Here is a 17306-nt window from a genome sequence, read left to right as displayed (position 1 = left end):
GCAATCATACGAGTATCTACTATCCAAGTCATCTTTGCATCCCACAGAATGACAGGCAGCCCAATCCTGCAGTGCCTGAGCACTGATGGCACTGTGATGGCAGCACTGGTCCTGGGTATCGCAAATGTGCCCTAAGGCACAATTGCGCCACCCAGAGAGCAAGCAGTAGATGACGGTGCTGCGGGAGCCCCAGCCACCAGAGCTCAGGTAAGTGCCAAGCGGCGCAAGTCCATAGGGAAGGCAGGGGGAGGTGTTTCTGGGTGGGGGGAGGGTTGAATGGGGGGAAGGACAGGCTGGGGAGAGGTGGGAATGGTGGAGGGCTCCTCCACTGAATCATATCCCCTGTGTTGGGCTTGGAGGCCCAACATGGGGCTTCTTGAGTCTGTGCCAGCAAAATAGCTGGTGCAGACTCGAGAAGCCCCATTGAGCAGTTTGGGTTTCACTTGGGATAAGAAATGGATGTCCCCTTACTCTGAGAAGACATTCCACCTGCTTGGCTCCAGCAGTGGCCATTTAGCACTGCTGTTCTTGTGCTGGATAGGATTGGGCCCTCAGGCTTCCACAGAGTGTCAGCCATGGCAGCTGGAGGCTCTCTGAGGACTCCCAGGAATCCCTCAGGTTAATCAACCTCAAAGGGTAAACCAATCTAGCTCTGCAAGTGGGGAATGGCTTTTGTAAACCTAACCCTCAACAGGCCTTCCTCATAATACCATGTTTATTTGGATATAGGTACTTCTGAGTTCAATAAGATTTATCTCCTAGTAATTGTGCTTATGATTCCTGCCTGACAGCTAGGTCCTAAGCATGTTTATGCAGAAGTAAGTCCCACTAAGTTCTGTGGGGCTTACTCTTAAACAACTGCACAAAGGATTACCGCCTAGGGTAGCCTAGATAGCTGAAAGTGCTTCTGTCTGAACTTAGTGGGGAAGTTCATTCAAATAAAGGTACTTGGGATCAAGCTGCAAATTATGTCCCAAGGATACGCAGCCTAGGATTGGATCAAGTTGCAAATTATGCTGTTCCCAAAGAACATGTCCATAATCTGCAACTCTCCATTCCCTTTTGTGCTTTATGGCACTTGATCATTTTTGTTTTGTTTGCTTGACTTTCTAGCATATTAGGCACATCCATCCCTTCATTACTTTCCATCTCACTGCTCAGCTCAAGGTTTTCAGTTCTTGCTGTCACAATGTGGGCTTGCTTCAAAATGCACTGAAGTTCAGAAAATCTCAATGCACCTTGACAATGCCTCAGAGCACCAGAGCAAGTTTCCTTGATACAATTCACTGTGACAGTCAGCCCTGTGTCAGTTCCTGATATGATGATGTTAGAAAGGAGCTTTGACACAGGATATCATGTCACTATCTACACTGGCACCATGCAGTCCTTAATGCAACATAATCTGCTGCTAGTGAGCTCCACTGAAGGATGCTTTTATTTCCTAGGAAACTGACTTTTGCTTCATAAAGTAGTACTTTTACAAACCTGGATGGGTTAAAATCTCTATCTTTTTTGTACATTTTTAATGTCCATCAGCCCATGCCATTGTCTCTTGGAATCCAAGTGCCTATTCACTGTTTTACTTAGAGCATTGTTTCTCAAACTGTGGGTCAGGACCCACTCGTGGGTCGCAAGCCAATTTCAGGTGGGTCCCCATTCATTTCAATATTTTATTTTTAATATAGTAGACTTGATGCTACCATGGTGTGTGACTGCATTTGGGGAAATGTTACAGATCTGTACTTTTAAGAAGCTACTATGTATATTCTTTTAACAACGATAGTAAATGGAACTTATTCCTGGGTAAGTGTGGGTTGCACTTACCCAGTTGCAGCCTAGGATTGTGAAAAAAATTTTCCTGCTTGATGGTGTCACTTCCAGTCATGAGATCACTTCCGGTGGGTCCTGACAAATTCTCATTCTAAAAAGTGGGTCCCAGTGCTAAATGTGAGAGAACCACTGACTTAGAGCAAACCAATGTGTAGTTGTCACAAACAGCAGATGAGGTGGACATCAGATGAAGTGCGTTCTGATGTCACATGCTGTGATTTCAGAATGCAACTAAGAAATTCCTTGAAGAAATTTGCTCCCCCCAAAAAATTCTACACTCAAGCCCTACATTCAAACCTTGTCTGTACATGCAGTTAACTAAGGCTACAAGCCTAGGGCTACACATTTACCTAAGAGTAAATCTTACTGAATTCAATAGTATTTACTTCTGAGTAGACATGCATAGGATTTTGCTATAGGCTATCAACCCAATCTTATGGTTTTCCTGCCATAACGTACAGCCATGCCAAAACGGGCTGTGCTGCATGCTGTGGTGGTACAATTGGGAAGTTTGGGAGAGGCAAAGAAAAATAGTTTCACTTTCTTCCCTGTAAGCTTCTTGATCACCAGTGGGTCTCTTCAGACCAACATCATTCCTTTAGCTGGGAGTGTTGGGAGGTGAAGAAAGGGATAGCATATTGGGACAGGTTGCACATGCCAGGAAACTCCTCCTACTTCCCTTGACACACCTCCTCTCTTCATCAGTCTCCACCCTGTTCTGTCCATCCTACCAGCTCATCTCCATCAGCTGGCCTTCCTCCTCCTGCAGCCATGTGCCAGGTGTCCGAGGCCTCTCCAGTGGCAGTCAGGAAGTGCATGGTTCTGAGCACTTCTGGTGTGCTTTTTGCAACAGCCAGAAAGCATGCAGCGTACTGGCAGTGGCAATGGCCTGTACGACTGATCCTTAAGTTTACATGTTTTTAGCATTTCACCTACGTCAATTATGCAGTCTTGGAATTTCCTATCTTGAGTATCATTTGAAGGTGTTCATTTGAGGTGATTCACTACATGGCATCTGGTTCACCTCTGCAGAAGAGAGCAGAAGCTCCCACATGAATTAAATAATTTGTATCTGCAAACATCCCCATTGCACATCCATCATCCTCAGTTTTGCAGGGTTCTCCTTTTATTAAACCAGATTGCACTTACTCAGAGAAGGTTTTATGACATTTGCATTCCTGTTGGACAAAAATGAAATCAAATCGGCTGTTTGAATTGCCAATTATGCGTTTGTTGTTGCACATGCTTATATATAATGCTAATGATATTTAAATTGCAAAATATATTCAAAGAAAATTCTCCCCTTGGGATGTTTGAAGGAAAAATTAAGCTTCATTTCTTTGGCTCAAATTTCAAAATAAACTTTGCAGATTGTGGATTTTTTTCCCCTATAGGGATACATTATTATGATGGCAATGTAAATGTTAATCTTTTATTAATAATATTAATACGGTGAGTATAGGGCTTAAGTGCCTAACTGCCTATTTTTCCCCCCCTGAGGGCTATGCCTCTAAGGTCCCTGATATGTCTGGTGTGAGACATTTGAAATGTTTCTGTGCTTCAGTATCATCACTATAGCTAGAAGATAAATGTATTAAAATGAAAGCAGTAGTGACATGACTGGCTAAAATTAGTTTTACAAGAGAAAGACCATGTATGAATAGCTTGCAAGAGTTTTGGAAGTATTTTCATCTTAACAAAGTCCCATTACAACATAAACATAGTAGTAACTGATAAAAGTACAGCAACAAACAACTTGGCTGCTCTGGTCTGATTAATGGCCTAAATCTTCAGTCATTATTTGCTTACTCTAAGCATTTGTAAACAAAGAGATACTGATATACTGCTTGCAAACTATATCTATGGACAGATACTGCAGTATAAACTGCACATATCGCACATCAGTTTTTCAGGCCATATACATGTATCAATCTGGGATTTTGCCTTTACTGGAGTAGAGATGTGATCCTTTCCTGACTCCCGCCATCATGGTATGGTAGATGGAAGACCCACAATATATACACTTATGTACCTTTCATAATCAAAACTGACTGAGATGCCTGTGTTTTGTATTTTGGCAAGACACTAGTTTTCCATTTACATGTGGCATTTTTTCTGCAGCTGCAAGGTTCTGTCATCCCACTATGGTGTGGTGGACAAGCCAACCCAAGCGTATCACAATGATCAGCTGACCTGCAGGGCTGCTCCCATTCTCAGAACAGGATGGGGCAGAAATGAAGCCAGAAGGGGCGGGGCTAACTGCCGCAAAGCCAGGTGGCCAATGTGGGCAATTGCTTCTTGGCTAGTGGTGACTGTGAGAAAGGTGATGATGCATTGCCTGGCCCAGCAGGCTGTAACCAGCCCTTTCCCCACTCAGAGGGACCTGGGGAAGTGCCTGGCCTCCCACAGCAGGCTCTGGGCAGCCCCCTACTTGGGGCAGGAAACCCTGGGAGGCCTGCTGTGATCAACCCTTACCCAGTCTGTTCTCTACCCTTACCCATACCTGAAGGGGTGCAGAAGCTGCCTGGACCTCTAGGAGCAGGCACCAGGAAACCCCAACCCAGGAGAGAGAATCCCAAGCCAGAAGTCCTGACTGGCCTTTGTGGCAATGGGAAGCAAAGCAAGGGACCAAGGATGCTTTAAGGAGGAGAATGTGAGGAGGGTTTTGTGGTGCTGCTCAGCAGGTGTTGAGCTGCAACTTCTCCAGTTTCAAGGAAAGAGGGGCAAGAAAGAAGAAAAAGTAAAGATGAGCAAAATGATGTGGAAAGAGGCTAGTTACTTTCCTGGGGGACATGTTTGGCACAGATATTCTTGGGCTGGTGATGGGATGAGAGTGTATTTCACAGCACAATTGGGAAATCACGGACATACCAAGCTAGACAGAAAGAGAGTGAACAATTTGAGGATCTGTGAGCAGACTTCTTTGGCTACAATCCTACACACACTTTCCTGGGAGTAAACCCTATTGAACATAATGGGACTTAATCCTGAGAAGACATTCATAGGATTGTGCTCTTATAGCAGGGTTTCTCAAACTTTTGAGGGAGCTTTACTTCCTCAGTAAGTTCTTGTGTGGGAGGGGCTAGGGCAGCAATGCAATCTCCAGGATCCTGTCATGAAGGGGGGCGAGGGGGGGTGCTTGTGCCTTACTTTGCATGATGCTGGGCTGCAGCAGGCTGCAGGAGGTGCAGGCAGCCCTGCACAGCACTCCCCGATGCTTGGAACCTGCAAAAGAAGCGGGCGCAAAGCACCTCCTGCAAAACAGAAGTGCGTTGCGCCCGTTTCTTTTGCAGGCTCCAAGCGTCGGGGAGCGCTGTGAAGGGCTGCCTGCACCTCCTGCAGCCTGCTGCAGCCCAGCATCATGAAAAGTAAGGCACAAGCACCCCCCCTCGCCCCCCTTCGCGACGCGATCCTGGGGATCGCATTGCTGCCTCCCTCCTCTTCACCCACCCCTTAAAGGGACGGGGGAAGTGTTACACGAACTGGTGGGTCGGGACCCAGCAGTTTGAGAACCACTGTCTTTAAGGATTTTCTGGCCATAGACTAAAATGGCCAGAGTCCATGGACTCAATCTTGCCTTATCTTTTGTGCTCTAATCAGTAGTGTAGCTAGGTCATTTGACACCTAAGGCCCATAAATTTTTGTCAGCCCATGCGGCATAATTAATTAATTTTTCAAGAGATGACATGGCTGGAAGTGACATCATCAAGCAAATTAAAATGAATAATTATAAATAATTAAATAAAAACAAATAATTAAATAAGGGGAAGCCAGCCCTGATCCACCAAGTGAATTTTCTCTGTAGCCTGCCTGCAATAACACCCCCCCAAAAAAGAATCAGTAAAATTTTCAGCTCTACCCAGTGCTCAGTTCAATTTAAGTTCTTATATTTCAAGCATATATCAGGATTCACCTAACTTTACAAGTCTAAAATAGAAAAAAATTCACCCTATCATCTCAAACCTCTTTTATTCTTTTTATGGGTGGGGGCAGCTGCCTTCTGGATCATTTGTTGAGCTCCAGTTCCATCAGGTTGAGACCATTCTGGTGGCCTTGCATTCCCCTTTACCTGACTTGACCACGAGCCAAGGTACATTTGCTTACTTGCGTGTAAACACTTAGTTTCGTTTTCCATAGGGCTCAGTACATTTGTCAGTAGAGGGAGGGACTTCATTATTGGGTGTTTTTTTGGGGGGGGGGCTGTGTTAATCAGATTGCGACCATTCTGGTGTTGTTGGATTCTTCTCAGCCTACCCTTTCCGATGGACTAAGGCAAGTGCACCTACTCTCTTTGTGGACATGTATTGTGAACTAGTGCATAAGTTGAAGAAGGTGCTCTCTGGTAGAACATCACACCTGCCTCATTGCTATTAGAGTGACCGTCCCCTCTCTAAACAGTGGTTTGTGTATAACTGCCAAAAAGATGTTACGTAATGCATACCAAACTTTCGAATAAACGTGCAATATGGCTCAGTTTCACTTTCCGTAATACTCCATGCATGAAATTTTTTTGTTTTCTGGTTTTTCAGCCATAACTTTTGATAAAATGGAGATATTTCACTCTGGTTTTTTTCATTGCATTCCTCTGTAAATTACACATACAGCAGTATATAGCATGATGGTGTTGTTCCTAACCACTGTGATTTTAGTGATTTTGGTTACTTGTGGTGTCACCCCTTCCTGGCTGGTACCTAGGGTGGACCACACCTCCGCCCCTCGCTAGCTATGCCATTGACTCTAATGGCCCATTCCCTATTCTCATGGGTGGGTGAAGCCTGTCAGTTTCACTCGGGACACTGTCAGTTGCCATTTTCACTGGGCACTTTGTCAGTTTTTCTGTAGTCATCAGCAGTGGCTGCAAACTGAGAGTTTGTGAGCTTGCTGACCAGGTTAACAGAGCATTCCAGATCATCAAATGCTTGATATTGCAGCTTTTACTGTATTAAGATGGCATCCATGAAGACAATACCTGAAGAAGGTATTTTTTCTGATGCTGCATGAAGCATCCAATTAGGAGATATTTTGGCTTCTGCCACTTTTGGAAAAGCATCCTCTATTGTAGCTACAACTTCAAAGTATTCAGCCTATTCATACAAGGCCCTAAAAAAAGTTTCTTCAGCCTTCTGTGCTCTTTGATATATAGAAGCAGGCTCTTTCATAAATTTCACATTCCTCTTTAAAATGAAATAGGCATCAGACTTGCTCAAAACAGTCTCATAGTTATGCTTGTAGCCTTTTCTGCAAAGGTAAAGGAGCATTGCTGAATGTTCCTTTCTCCATAGTATAAAGGAGTGAACTTACTTTTACTATACCTTATACAGCATTGAAGTCAGTCAACACCAGGCAGATTTTTCCTTTATTTCAGGTCCTGTTGCAGGATTATAAGAGCTGAAGATTTCTGGTGTAGGAAATACTGTCATTTTCTTAGTCTGGTTATGAGGAATCAATTAATGCAAAGTGTTTGCTGATGAACACAAACAATATCAAAGGGAACACAAGCATTTTCAAAAACATATAAAAGTATACATATTGTGTAATATGGAATTTAGAGAAGAAAAAAAGTGCACTAGCATCAAACGTGACATTAAATATCCTTAAAACAAACAAATGCGTTTTTTAATGTTTTTGAATGAACTCTCAGGATAAATCACCGTGGAAGAAGTTATACTTGCCAATTAGGATAATACCTTTATCCCCTTCAGCACTACAAAGAAACTGTAACAAACACCATCAAAAATTAGCCACAGACAGGTGAGAAGAAAGATTACAATGCCTTTTAAATCTCCTGCCTCTGGCAATTTGACATTCTGTTTCAACTCATTAATTTAAACCTGAATATTAATTTACAAATTGTGGTGTAATAGTGATGATTAACTTGGCTGTTTTGTTTTTTTTTTAACTCTGAGATAAGGTTTGGCCTCTGAGGCACGTGGTTTCAGGCTACTTTCACTTGTTTTTATTGCTTATCATTCAATTTGTCCACTGGTGATCCTGTGCTGCCTGGAGCCAGACCACCGAATGCCATCCCCGCCAAGAGAATGCCACCTCCCCACTGTCACACCTGGGGGGGGGGGGGGCTTCTGAGGAAGAGATTGTGTGTGGCCTTCTCCAGCCCTCAGAAGGTCTCCAGAGGCTTTTGAAAGGCCTAAAACATCAATTCCAGCTTTGGGATGAAAACCAGAAGTGGTATTTAAAGGTTCTCTGGAGGCCTCCTGGGGCAATTGCAACCCTCCCCCGTCCAGGTATGCCAGCACATCCATTTTCCATGGAGCAAAGGATAACTTCCATGCCCCACCCATGTTGTCCTCAGAGGAATCCCACGAGAGAGGTTAGGCTGAATAAAAGTATGTGACTAGCTCAAGTCTTGCCTTACCTGGGCAGGGATTTGAACCAGGTTCTCTCTAGTCTAGGGCTGCAATCCTATACGCACAATCCTGGGAGTTCCCCACTGAACACAGTAAGATGTACATCTGAGTAAACGTGCCCAGGATTACTCGGTAAGACCAACTCTTCAGCTACTACACTATTCTGGGTCTCTTGTTTCATACTCTTGATTCACTTCCTGGTCCAAACATAATGCTCCTGCCTAGGCAGCTGCTAATTACATGGTCCTCCTTGATTGCTCTGAGAATCTTTTGGATCAGCCTTCTGTCTTCCCTAGATGTGAATGATGTCCTGTTGTTCATATTTGCTCAGATTCTTCCATGAGAAGGCATACGCATTTGTAAAACATTAACTGGAGATTCAGTGGTATATTGTAAATCCTGCATATATGACTGTATAATTTCATCTCACTTATGTTTTTTACCCCCATAGGGTAATTTTCTCAGAATCTCCCTCTGACACTCCTCTTACCTAATTTTCTTTCCAATACTTGGTTTTGCATTTAACACTTTTTAACTAAGGCCAGCAACTATTCTACCAGAACCCCTTTCCTTCTATTGCCAACACATTATAATAGATGCATTAATAGACAATAGATTCTTCCACCTAGGCAACCTACATACTCAAGAGACCACTTCAAAGTGGCTCCAAACACAGAAAGTAAGGTTTTGCTTCATTGTTTCTGGAAGGCCATCTTTTATATGCATCCATTTTATCCTTTATCATTCTCTCGGGTTGTCTCTTAAGTCAGATTTAACAGGAAATCTAGAGAACAACAAGTTATGTAATACACATGCATGATCCTTTCAGAAACTACAGGAAGGAAAGAACTTTTTAATATAATTTTCCATGGGATGTTTCCTATATATTTTATTGGATCAATAAAATTGATTAGATTTTATCAATTGGATCAATAAAATTGATTGGCCCAGTTCATTAAAATGTTGTTATTTTTCAAAGCTCATGGGCCATTGTGAGACATAGATGTTATTGTGCCTGTGCACAAGGCACACAGGGCTTTACTGAAGCATAGGTTTGAGCACAGCTGCGATACCACAGCTGTGATACAAGGACATCTGCAAGAGGGATCTGAAGGCCTTAGGAGTGGACCTCAACAGGTGGGAAACCCTGGCCTCTGAGCGGCCCGCTTGGAGGCAGGCTGTGCAGCATGGCCTTTCCCTGTTTGAAGAGACACTTGGCCAACAGACTGAGGCAAAGAGGCAAAGAAGGAAGGCCCATAGCCAGGGAGACAGACCAGGGACAGACTGCAATTGCTCCCGGTGTGGAAGGGATTGTCACTCCCGAATTGGCCTTTTCAGCCACACTAGATGCTGTTCCAGAACCACCTTTCAGAGCGCGATACCATAGTCTTTCGAGACTGAAGGTTGCCAACACAGGTTTGAGCATCAGGGACAAACTTGAAATGAAGTTAAATGCATCACAACTTGTTTGGGGTTTACTTCAAATGGCAAATAGCAGCCTCACAGGGGTCCAATCCTGGACTGTGGCACAGAGGCAGCAGAGATGGTCAAATTTGGAACTAAGGTCTAGTTCCACTTGTGTGTCTACATAGAATCTTCAGTTCTGCTAACAGCGATAGCACCCAATACAGTCCCTGAGGGTGGGTGGGCAGAAGCAGCATTGGGAGCCCAATGTAGGGCTTTGTCCAATCAATCTGGTGCCGGAACTGAGTGGTAGGGTTAATCCTTTACCTCTGTGCTGTTTTCACACAGCAAAAAATCTATTTGAAGCTGCTATGAATCTGGAAATGCGCTAATGAAAGAGGTATCCATATCAGTTTCTGTGAACTATGGGGCAGAGCAATGGCATGGAAACAAAGAGTTTATTTTTACTTAATATACCTTCAACTCAATAATGTTGCTTGTAACTTCTAGTTCAGACCTCAGCCTCAGAGTTTTCTCTGTTAGACCACTTTTAGGTTAAACACATAGGCTTCCTTAATTTTCAACAACAGCAGATGTTAATTATGTGGATAATGAAAGCCTGTGGGGAAATACTGGCCTGGCTTTCAGCCAGAAAGGGATCCCTCCTTTATGTGACTCTTTTCAAATGTTCAGATGAACATGTATAGAATGAGAGGTAGAGCCTGCTGCTACTCCATGCATTTTCTTCATGCATGTTCTCTCCATGCATGCCTCTGTCCATGCATGTTCATTATTTGCAGAAAGAACACCTAAAAAGGCAACTTTTAATGCAAAATAATCAAACTCTAGAAATATTCTGTTTAACCCTACTTCCTGCTAATCTGAGTGCTTCCTTGTATTTTATTTTACAGAAGCAGAGATATAGAGCTCTGCTTATATAAATAGAGACACCATATTCTTGCTATGGTCCAATACCTCACGGCTAGCAGAATGCATGTTCCACTGGCGGTGACTGCCGAAAAATGGCCAGAAGGCATTCTCCAGTAGCGTGCTGAGCAGCATGCTGCTGGCACACCAGCAGGAATGCTCGAGTCTTCTTGTGTGCATTGACGGGCGCCAGCTACCTGCTGAGGAAGAGAAGAAGGCAGAGGAGGGTGGGGTGGAACAGGGGTGGGGAGGAGACAAAACTGAGTGAGGAGAGGGGAGGAACAGAGAGCGTGGATGCTGCAGGAGTGATGGACCCTGAAATGATGGAAGTGGAATTTCTGGTTTTGTCGTGTTTGCACCTTGCACTGCTTAGAAGCTGCGGGGAGCCCTGCAAGCGCTCCGTGGGCTCCCCACACCCCCTGAACCCTGGGAGCATGTATGTTTTGTTAAAAAATAGCACTTCCTCCCCCCCAAAGGGAATCGCTTTGTTGCCCCTGCCCCCGCAAAGACTTACCCCGGGAGTAAATCTCCTAGGAAGTTTGAGAACTACTGCCCTAGAGGAGGAATTTTCAATTCATTTCTACATTCAGTGGAAATTTCCAACAGTTAATAGACTGTGTAGCTTTTACTGCGTTGACATATCACACTATGGCTTTCATTCTGATTTGCAGTTAATTTAATTCAATTTCTAGATACTTATCCCTAACTTGTTTTTATAATATATTCATGCAGCATTCATTATTTATTTATAAAAGTAAAAGTTCTCACTGCAGCAGCTTGTAACAGAGGAAGCAATATAGTTATCCACATGAAAACGTATGCCGATCCCTATAGGTTTGTGTTTTTTTTTTAATGGAAAGCTGTCCCTTATTTGTTCCAGTGAAGCAGGTTTTATTTAAAGATCATATAAAATATTTCACCACTTTAAAGTCTCATTGTGATACTGTACCAAGTCAATAATTTGTAAAATGTTTCTCATGTTTGAGTAGTTTGAGGAAATTGTAAGAAAGCAAACAAACAAATTCTCTTTCCCATCCAATTAACTCATTTCCTATTGGGACAAGATAATTTACAGCTTTAATAGCCCAATCCTAACTACCCCAGCACCGATGCAGCCGCTGGCCTCCCCACCAGTGTCTCTCCCTTCCCAGATGCTGCAATGGGCCTTAACGCATGTTTGCAAGGACCATTGCCTGGGCAGCACACAAGCAGCACTGCCCAAGTGGAGGAGTGGGCTGTAAGGGAGAGAAAAGGGGAGAAGGAATGGGGTTAGGATCCTTGTGTCACTGCTCACTCTCATGTATATGGTAAGTGAACTGAAGTGCACACACACAGCAATGTTCTATCTGTACAAGCCAAGAGAATCACAGGCAGCCCAATCCACCGCAACTGCCTGAAAAACAATGCAGTAGCCTCAATGTGGTATCTGCTGCATCCCATGGGGGAGTTTTGCCATGTTGATGCCTCCTTATTCTCTTGCACCAGGGAAAGCCCATGCCAGCTTAGTGCAATATTGCTGGCACAAGTCCGTGTTGACCTGTGAAGGTGGATCAGACCTGGGAAGGGTGTCAGGATTTGACGGGTACTGCTGCTGCAGCAAAACCCATCCCTTTCCTGGGCCCAAAACAGCCCCTGCCCCTGTCACCGCCCTGTTCTCCCTTACTCCACGCCTTTCCTCCCCCTCCCCGCCTCACTTCCTGCCTTCCTCCTGATCCCTGCACAGACTTACCTGAGGTGGAGGACAGCCTTTGTCCATTGCTATGTGTCTATAGCCACTAGCTGCTTACAGTGGTGGCCAGGCTGTGCTCTTCGGCAGAGTCACATTTGCGACAGTGTATGACAAGGCAGACAGCCACTGCTGAGAGGAAAGGATTGGGCAGAGCATGCCATGGGTCCCAAGGGGGTGTCCCAAAGCTGAGGTTCCAATCTGCCTTGAAACAACCCAACTAGCTGCTAGTGGGTTACTCCACAGCCCCAAGCTGATCCTCAGACCAGAGAAGCAACTGCTGCTGTCACAGGTGATTAAAGCACGCTTTAGGACTGCAAAGGAGCTTTGCACAGTCAAGGCCCCAAGCCACCCTGAAAATGGCACAAGCCACTGGTGGGGCAAAGCCCACTCCTAACCATATGAGAGGCTCCCAAATTTGCTGTAAAGTGCCTCCCACAACCTTCCCCCTTCCAAAGCACTGTATGGACTGCTCTTCAGCTTGGAAAACCTCCCTTGCTGGTCAGCCTGTACGTGCATAGCACAGCGTCTTCAATAGTCAAAGCAGAATGGTGGAGGAAATGTTGTGCTGCAAGGCAGTGCACCTGGCACCTCTGTCTCGCTCACCTAACAATCAAGTTCATGGAACCTCCCCACATGATGCATTCAGGTATGGGGGTAGAACTGGGCAGGGATTGCTCAGCCCACATTCATGGGTCTGTGGATCAGCAAAATGTCCCCTTGATTTTAGTCAAGAAAACAAAACCACTACTATTAATTCTAAACTTTACAGACACTGTCTCTTGACCTGCCCTGCATGTGAAATGCTTGGATATGTGTGTTAGAACTTGCTAAAATTAGGAAAGGAACCAAAATGCGTTCATAAATAATAAAAAGAACTCTATATTAGCTTGCATTACAGTTGGTGCTTTGCTTTTAGTTATATTTAAATTTAACTTCCTAGTATAAACTGCAGCCTGGTGTACAAAAAAGCACTTCTTTTATGCACTGTGCCTCTTTGCTTGACCTCAAGGAAGAACTGGACTAGGTACTATTTTCAGGCATCTGTAAAGCAGCTATCCCTCATGTGCACAGGCGAGAGTTAAAAGTCAGCTTGAACTTGGAGCCAAAGAAAAGTAATGTGGGCAAAAAGAAAGCCAAGAAAACAATTGAACTCTGTTCAGCTGCTGCACCTTTGTTGTACAATACCTCCTGAATTATACTCTGCCAATGAACAATACAAACCATGGTGTTCTCTCCCACAAAGAGAAATGGACTCTGGAAAGGCAACCTGGATGCATGAAACAATATTACAACCATAATTGTTTGTAAACATAATGTAATGGGGATTCAGTAATCCATATTATTTTCATAACATTTCCAGCTATTTTAATCTAATACATTTCTTTGGCTGCAATACTAATAGCCATCTAATGCACGCACTTGAGAAGGCAACAATTAGTCATGTGTTTCAATATTCTTTAGAAGGACCTGCTACTAAAAGCAGAGATGGCGGAAAATGCTTAGGAAGCTTATTTAGAAATCTGCAATATGACCACAACTTAAAATGTGCATAAGGACTAAATGTTCTAATTCAAACTTGCTGAACCGAAGAGCTTGCTCTATTAGTTATAATGGACTAAAAAGTACTTGCTGCAGCACATTCCAGACTGAGTTCATTGTAGGCCGCCGATTATGGCCATCTTATATGTCTGAATTGGATTCAAGGCCATGTATTATGAAAACAAATGACATGGAAACTGTTGCCGTTGTCACTTTCTGCCATCATAAGGACTAAGCGTGTTTACTGACAGGCTTTGCTTCTTGTCGCTAGCAATTTTAACCAAGCGCTTCCTTCGGTAAATAATCCAAATACTGTACAGATTGAGTGCAGACAGAAGAGCTACTTTGCAGAAACTCTGGGGCACATATCACAATGATCCCGGATGTCAAGGTTCTTCTCTTTAATTTTATGCTGGTTTATCTCCCACATTAAATTAAATGCCTCCTCTGTTATTATGGTAAATCGCAATGCTAGCCTGCCTAAAGATATACAGACTTCTTAAAAAAAATGTACACACATTTTAATCAACTCTAATTCATCCATACCTCATCATAGAAAACCTCCAACATTCAAACGTCAGGCAGCCCAATCCGAAAAGGAGCTGGCATAGCCAGACCACATGGCTTGGGCTGCATCCGTCGCAGCTTAGAAGCAGGCTGGAGGTCTCCTGGTGGTAAGTGGATATATTTCCCCTTATCGTGAGTAAATCCCCAGCTGTCCTTCTGGGGCTTCTTGGATCCTGGCCATCAGTATAGCTGGAAAAAATCCAGGAAGCACTGCTCAGGGCTGCCCAGCCCAAGAAGGGGTTATGGATGCAGTATCCACTGCCGCCACTGATCCCACCCCTTGTAGGCCCAGACCTCTCCCTTCCCCATCCAAAATTGCCCCTCTCCACCTCCAAAATGCCCTCTTGTGATCGTCCCCACGCCACCCTGTTGCAAACATACCAGTGCCAGTCAGCACAAGGTGTGGATGTGGGTCTGCTTAGTTGGCACGGGCCTTTGCACCAGCTCAGCTGACTCTCAAGTAGCCGCAAACATGCCTTATGGCACGTTTACAACTCTCTGAGCTGGCACAGGGACGGCCGTGCTAGCTCAAGTAAACCTTAGGATTACGCTGTAAGGAAAGCATTTGTAGAGATGTGTGGAACTATCCCAGCACAAACATTGGTGGATGGCTGCAGATCCTTACCAGAGGCCCCAAACATTTTGGCTGGAGGACTGCACTGTATGTATGTCTGGCATAATAAATATATAAGAGACGAATAAATATATTAGAGATAAATATATATTAGCAGCAACTGTTACCTTGCATGTGCCTGATCTCGTCTGATCTCGGAAGCTAAGCAGGGTCAGGCCTGGTTAGTACTTGGATGGGAGACCGCCTGGGAATACCGGGTGCTGTGGGCTTATACTGTAGTCTTTCAAGACTGAAGATTGCCAAACAAATATATTAGAAACAGAACTTAGATGAATGAATAAGTGAATGAATGGGCTCAACGTTCCAGGATTTCTCCAAGTCCTAACACACACCACAGAAATAAAAAAAACAACACTTAAATGAACCCAAATCCCTCCTAGCAGCTTACTTAAATGTGTATGAGTAAATATCTCAGAATCAGCAGATTTTCAGGATTTCTCCAAGGCACAACACACATCAAAGTTGCTCGTATGTTTCACATATTACCTGGAGGCAAACCTGTAGAGGCATGTTCCATGTTTTCAGAACTGGATTTGCAGATTTGGAATTTCAAAGCTGCAGATTTAATTGGAATCTGCAGTCTAATGATAGTGCAGCCCGGATGCAGGTTTGGTGGCTTATCTACTGATTATGAAATTTTGAACATTTTCTTCCTAACCTGTTTATCTATAACTTTGATGGCATTTGCTAACATTGTAGACCTAGATCTATTGTTTTAATTGTGATATACGGTCTTTGGAATGTCTTTATCCATTCAGTGGTGAAGTCAGGCTCACAGCACAAGTGATGACTGCATGGTTGTACCCCACCTCTCCAAGCAGTGCGAAGTTCCGGGGGCATAGTGTTACCCAGGCTTGTGTTTCTTTTGAATGAGGGAGCACTGGAGACTTCAGCATCTTTGTAATATTTGGTTTATTTTGAAATATACAGGTTTGAGCACTGGATGAAGTTAGGTAACACAGTTCTGTAAACAACATCAAAGACATGTGTCTTCTAAGCATGTCCGACAGCTGCTAGTTGCCAATTGCTTTCTCTTAGTTTTCACTGCCGGCTATCTCAGATCAAATCCCATGTTGGTCTCTTTCTCTTCCAGAACCTATAGGACATGCAGGCTTTGTCTTTCGCACTGACCCCACAAAGGGAGAACTGAGTCATCTGACCCTCACACCTCCTGTCCGGTAGATAGATGTACATGCAGGACAATCAGGGAGTTGTTGAGAACCATGAACTAGCCTGGCTTATTAGCTTAACAAAAACCTGGGTCCAATCCTCGCCCTGAATTCCAGCCTATTGGATAGTCAGCTGAACATATAGAATTGGCCAGCATGAATTCTATCATGGAAGAGCAGCTGATCTATTATTGAAATTATAACTCCCAAAACTCATTTCCTAATCCTGTAATGCCATTTTGTCTGCTTTTACCCTCAATAAGTACCTTGCTCTTTTCAAAGGAAAGGACTTGCTACCCACAGAGCTGCAAATAAAGATATCCATGCAGCTTTTTTTTGGAAGAAATTGTTTTCTAAGGATGAGCAGCAGTGCTGTTCAGCCAGTGTCTTGGTAGATGAATCAGTGGAACAAGCAAAACAATGAAAACACTTCCTCAGCTTTTCGGCTGTGAGTAATGACAATCTTACTGGGGGAAAATTGGCAAATTGACAATGTCCCGATAGCATCAAGGTCAATATATCAGCAGTGTAAAGCTGCCTTCAAAAAAACCTCAAATTCACCCCACCAGGTGGCCTCATTTTGTAATGTGGGTAAAGAGCACCCAGTGGCCAAGATTTGGCCATAGACGATTTGTGTCTTTTTTTCTCATACAGCTTTTGTTTCCTTTCTCTCTTCCCTCCAATCTCTCTTTTGTCTCCCTTTGTCCTTCCTTTTCTTGACCAGGACCCCCACTATAAACTTCTAAAAAACAAACTGGGAAGGGACAAGGTATAAGAATGCATGGATACTTGTCTGTGACTAAAGATGAAAGGTCATTTCACATATGAGACCGCCATGTGTGATTGCTGTAGCAGAAACAATGAAGGCACCGGGTAACTGGGGGAAGAGCTGTACACTAACCTCCCTGCTGCCACCACCCTGGTCTCCCTCTGAGGGCAAGTTAAGTACTACCACTGTGACTGCTAGCGACAGTTCAGGAGTCAGCACGGCCAGGTAAACCCTCTGATGGATGTTAGTCCTTGGCCAGTGCCTGAGCACAGGAGCTCTAATAAGTGGGCTGACAATCGTGTAAACTAAACCTCAAAAGAAAGCTACTACTATCATAGAATTCTGGATAGTTCACAGACCCAACATGGAGCTA

The 17306-nt window shown here is 44.0% G+C and overlaps 1 protein-coding gene and 1 pseudogene across 1 annotated transcript in view; both read left to right on the top strand.

Annotated features, from left to right (window-relative positions):
- Window positions 1-17306, top strand: part of CSMD1 (CUB and Sushi multiple domains 1) — a 947002-nt gene that overhangs the window by 79888 nt on the left and 849808 nt on the right. The gene's annotated exons all lie outside the window — the stretch shown is intronic.
- On the top strand, window positions 15085-15204 carry LOC136638256 (5S ribosomal RNA; annotated as a pseudogene).

Source organism: Tiliqua scincoides, chromosome 1, assembly GCF_035046505.1.
Source record: "Tiliqua scincoides isolate rTilSci1 chromosome 1, rTilSci1.hap2, whole genome shotgun sequence".
Lineage (NCBI taxonomy): Eukaryota > Metazoa > Chordata > Lepidosauria > Squamata > Scincidae > Tiliqua > Tiliqua scincoides.
This window is presented reverse-complemented; position numbering and strand designations above follow the sequence as displayed.